The sequence below is a fragment of the Hemicordylus capensis genome, chromosome 8, assembly GCF_027244095.1.
Source record: "Hemicordylus capensis ecotype Gifberg chromosome 8, rHemCap1.1.pri, whole genome shotgun sequence".
In the NCBI taxonomy this organism is placed as follows: Eukaryota; Metazoa; Chordata; class Lepidosauria; order Squamata; family Cordylidae; genus Hemicordylus; species Hemicordylus capensis.
Window position 1 is genome coordinate 20,143,063 of NC_069664.1, and position 5,369 is coordinate 20,148,431.

The 5,369-nt window shown below is 43.3% G+C and overlaps 1 long non-coding RNA gene across 1 annotated transcript; it reads right to left on the minus strand.

The window, feature by feature from the left end:
• Positions 1–299: 299 nt before the first annotated feature.
• Positions 300–3,214, minus strand: LOC128334062 (uncharacterized). The gene is made up of 3 exons (XR_008311168.1): positions 2,499–3,214; positions 1,862–1,981; positions 300–432 (listed from the first exon to the last, which is right to left on the minus strand). It is a non-coding gene; the product is annotated as an uncharacterized LOC128334062 (long non-coding RNA).
• Between the last annotated feature and the right edge of the window lie 2,155 nt (positions 3,215–5,369).

The window sequence follows — 5,369 nt, forward strand, 5'->3', positions numbered from 1 at the left end:
TCCCCCCACAGACATCTCTGCATATCTGTTTGTTTGTTTGTTTGTTTGTTTGTCACACTTATATACCACCCTTTATAAAAAAAATCCCCATGCATTACAGTTGCATTACTGTCTAGATCAATTTAAGAAGAAGAAAAACAGGTTGTAGACTCTTTAAAATGTGCAAGCTGTACATTTGAGAGCTTTCAGTGGGACAGTTGAGTGGACGGGGCTCTCCATGAAGCCCTTCCAACTTTGGTGGAAATAATTTTTTCCACTCTGGGTTTAAGCCAAAGACGACGTTAATGCCACTCAATGGACTTTATTCATTACAATAATCAGAGTCCCTGCAGCACTCTCTTATGAGCATGCCAAACTTCTCGTCCTCTTTGATGATGTTGCATCCATCCCCTGAATTGATGCATCCTTTTAGGGAAAAGTCCGTTTCACCTTCTATAGAATGAAAGGAATAGAGACACCTTAGTATATCCACATTGCCTGATCTTCCACAGTTCCTTATTGGCTGTATCCTGAAGTTCTTTTATATTTAGCAGCAGTGGGGGGCAACTATGAACTGTCCTTACTCATTCCAGCACAGCATCATTTACAGTGGCTGTTGCCGATATTTCCCTTGTGTCTTTTTAAAAGATTGTGAGCCCCTGTGGATCAGAGGAAACACACACACACACACACACACACACACACACACACACACACACACACACACTGCCTTCCTCTTCTATATAAACTGGTTTGTAAACTTTTTATTAAATGCATGCATAAATAAAACTATGGTCCAGATAAATAAATTTAAGGTATGGTTCTATGCATGTTTACTGGGAAGTAAGCACCATCTTCCCCACAGTATGTATACATTGGGGTGGAGAGCCAGTTTTGCAGTAGTAAGCATGACTTGTCCGCTTTGCTAAGCATGGTTTGCATTTGGATGGGTGGCTACCTGTGAGCACAGTCTGCTATAAGATATACTCCTTAGGTGATGGGGTCGGAGCTCAGTGGTAAAGCATTGGCTTTGCATCCAGAACATCCAAAGGAGAGGAAAGCTGGTCTTGTGGTAGCAAGCATGACATGTCCCCTTAGCTAAGCTGGGCCCGCTCTGGTTGCATATGAATGGGAGACTAGAAGTGTGAGCACTGTAAGATATTCCCCTTAGGGGATGGGGCCACTCTGGGAAGAGCAGAAGGTTCCAGGTTTCCTCCCTGGCTTCTCCAAGATAGGGCTGAGAGAGATTCCTGTCTGCAACCTTGGGGAAGCCACTGTCAGTCTGTGAGGACAATACCGAGCTAGATAGACCAGTGGTCTGACTCAGTATGTGCCAGCTTCCTATGTTCCTATGTTAATCCATGACATCTCCAGGGACAGAGGAACACAGGAACACAGGAAGCTGCCATATACTAAGTTAGACCATATCTAGCTCAGTATTGTCTTCACAGACTGGCAGCAGCTTCTCCAAGGTTGCAGGCAGGATTCTCTCTCAGCCCTATCTTGGGGATGTTGCAGGGAGGAAACTTGGAACCTTGATGCTCTTCCCAGAGCAGCTCCACCCCTGAGGGGAATATTTTATATTCCTGTAAGGAATATCTTACAGTGCTCACATATCAAGGCTCCCATTCATATGCAACCAGGGCAGACCGTGCTTAGCTAAGGGGCAAGTCATGCTTGCTACCACAAGTCCAGCTCTCCTCTCCAAAAGGATGCTGTCAGAAGGTGGAGTTGCAAAAAGCTCCTGCCTGAAACCTTGGAGAGCTGCTGCCAGTCAGTGTAGACAATATTAAGCTAGATGGACCAAAGGTCTGTCTCAGTATAAGGCAGCTTCCTATGTTCCTATGCATAGGATTGCAGCCTCACTTGATTGATAGCATACCTCTAAAGAATGTGACTTTCTTACATCCATATTCCTGGTCAGTTTCACAAACCCCTTCTCCCTGGACGCATCCAACATTTCTTAGGTAGGCTTTGCAGACACGGCATAAGAGAGCTTCAACTGTTGGCAAGGAGAGAACCCATTTCCAATATCTGTGTATAAAACAGACCTCTAAACCCGGAGAATTCCCCACAATTTTGTTTTTATAGAAAACATGTTTATCCCACCCATTAGAAGCTGAAGACAACTTACATAAAACACATCAAAGCAATGCCTCGGATATATGTTACAGAAAGCAACACCTGCTGAAAGTCTATGGGAACTTCCATAATCTATGGAAATTCCCAAGTCTATAGGAACTTTGGGAACTGCCCAAAGTATATGGGAACGATGTATGGAGATGAGTTTTCCCATTGGGAAGCCTCATCTCCATATTCAACCCAACTAGATGGATGTCAAAAGACTCACTTTAAACAAGATTTTAATATCTGATTATCTGCTGATCATTTTAAATGATTTTTTTCTGCTTTAAGAATTGACTTATTTGGATGCTGCCATGTAACTACTTTCATTGTAATTTTGTATATTTCTAATATCTTTCTGACACACCAATCTTACCCTTGTGTGCTATACTCACCCTGGGCAGAGCAGAGGAGGCTAGAGATGCTAAGAAACAGAATCACATTCATCTTTTCTTTTCTCCCAGTGATGGAGGACTTGATAGAGGAACAAGGTCTTCTCAGCATAACAAGAGTGGCAAGGGGATTGTGCAGTCTGCTTTATCCATCACACCGTTGCTCCCAGAAAAAGTCAGAGATGGGACTTAAACACCTTAGAATAGGAAGCCAAACCTAAGACCACCCATCAGAGCTCTGGAAATTAAAAACTTATCAGCCAGTGAAAGACTAAGATGACAGAACGCTGTATGTCCAGTTGAAGGCTTCAGTGGAGCAGCTTGTCATCAAATTAATGAACCTTCAGTAATGACCTAAATATGAAAATCATCCAAGAGATAAATGGTCACACACACCAGAACCTAAGAATCTGAAGTATTTCATGACCTTAAATTCATCATTACTGACATGGAAGATGAAAAGTCATGGTATAAGATGTGCAGGGGCATAGCAAGGTTGGGAGGGGGAATAAAAAGTGAAGATGGGCCCTCCCCCTGTCTCCTTCAGAGAGGCGTGAAGGGGAGATCAAAGAGCAAGCTGTCACCCAGCCAATGGCCCCCCTTCTTTCAGGAGCTCGGGGACATTTATTCCCCCCCTCCCTTGTTCAATGGGAGCTGTGTCCCTGAAGATGGGGAGCTCTGTTGGAGATTTCAGCCAATCACCCAGGAGTATCATGGAAGTGACTTCTTTGCTCCATCTCAGCTTCTTAATGAATCACAAAGCACTTGGGGCAAGCTGATTGGCTGGAGTGCCCAGGTGGGTGGAGCTTATGAGCCATTGCAGCTCCCAGATTCTCAGTCAGGGTTTGCAAGGCAACCCTTCTCACCGACTCAGGATCATAGTGTGGATTTCAGCTGGTCACCCCTTTGTGGACCAGGTATGAGTTTTTTGGTCTCCGTTGGATTGGCGTGATGGTGGACTTCTTTGCCTACCTCATACCATTCTCCATATTTAGTGAGATTAATTTCCTGGTTTCCTCCAAAAATTGTAGAATGAAACATTCTCTTCTAAATGTCCTGCTTGATGTTTTCCCCTACTGTTCTCTCAGAAGCCTCCATGTTACATAAATTGATCTGAATTGAACAGAAGTGACTTTATTATGGTCATAGACCAGCAATTATTAGATGTACAAGAAAACATAAAATGATGTAGATTAGAAAACATGCCAACTAGATGCTTTTGCTCTTGGCTAGTTCTCTCTATCTCTCCCAACCCAATGACATTGGGGAAATATTTTCCAGAGCTACAATGGAATTGACTTTTTAAAATAGGTTTGTCATCACCATATTTAATAGTAAACTTACGCACTTAACAGATTAACGTTCCCAAACGAAGAAAGAGTGTGCAGCTTAATGATGTCAGCAGACTTGACTCACGATATTAATTTGAACTGCTTGTATTAATCTGAAGAAATTATTTTAAAAATAAGCATTATTTCCATCAAAACTGATCTACAAAAAAACATAGGCTTCGGGCGGTGGCAGGGAAGGTTGCAAGAGCCTACCATCCCCACGGATGATCCTGCTGTTGTCCCTGGCAACGCAGAGGTGCAGGCACGTCATCCTGGCCCCTGGAAATCCCACAATGCATCAGGTGAGTGCACAGGGCATTGTGGGGATATCCCCAGCACTGGTGGGGAGTCCCACAGTGTCTCAGTGACACATGAGCAGTTGGACAAGGTTAAGGGCACGGATGCATCCTAAACCGCAGCTAAGTGGCAAGCTTGCTTGGTGGGTTACTTTGCCACCAAGCTGCTGCCAGGATCCGTGTGGATCCAGGCAGTTCGTATACTCAGCCTAACCTGAGCTGGGTGTCCCTAGCATAGGTTAGGCTGTGCATGAGAACAGCCTTAGACTCTCCTTGTGCATGTATAATCGTTTCTAGATTATGGCCTTCTTCACACAGTCATTCAGATCTAGATATAATGTGGGTTACCGAGATTAGCATGATTGTGTGAACCCACACCAAGATGGTTTATGGCCTGAGATCTAAGATCCACACCTTGGCGTGGGCTCACACAATCACACTCATGCTGGAAACTCACATTAAGCCTAGATTTAAACAACTGTGGGAACTAGGCTTGTAGTTCTACAAGTCCTGAAGGCATTGGTGGGGGTGGGGGACAAAATACTACCCACCCACCCAATTTGTAAGGCTGTAGGAATTGTTAAACAAATCTGGTAATGATCCTGAGCCTTGGATGGGGCGGGGGGGGGGGAGATGTGCAGCCCCAACTCTTATTTAAACCACACTGTGGTCAAGTTTCACAATAATTATAGAAATTCAAATGCAATAATGCAGTACTGAGAACTCATAGAATTAGAGAATCTGAATACATCATTACAGGATATAAATACACATAATAAGCAGAATGTATATCAGCATCCCAAACATGTCCTTCCAGATACATTGATAGGAATGGAGGAAAAATGTATACATGTGAAACTACAGTTTGCCACCCAAAATCAATAATTTTAAAAGTTACAACTCTGGAGATTATTTTCTGCAGTGAAAACTTTAGGCACTTTGCTAGAGAGTACTGGAGGTGCTTTTGGGACCTGAACATGGTAGAAAAGAAAGGTCCGCTGGTTCGATGGTCACATTGGTACTGATTAGATGCTAATTGTATTCATTACAGTAGTCACCATCATTACAGCATGTTGTTTTCAGAACACCACGTTTTGGATGCAACCTGTCCGTTCCACATTTATCAGATTTATCAGTGCACCCTAGTCTGATAAAACTCTTTGTGACATCTGTGGAATGAGAGGAAAAGAAACATATTAGTATAGCCTGGTCATACAAATCCTGATCAGCTATCCTGATTAAATGTT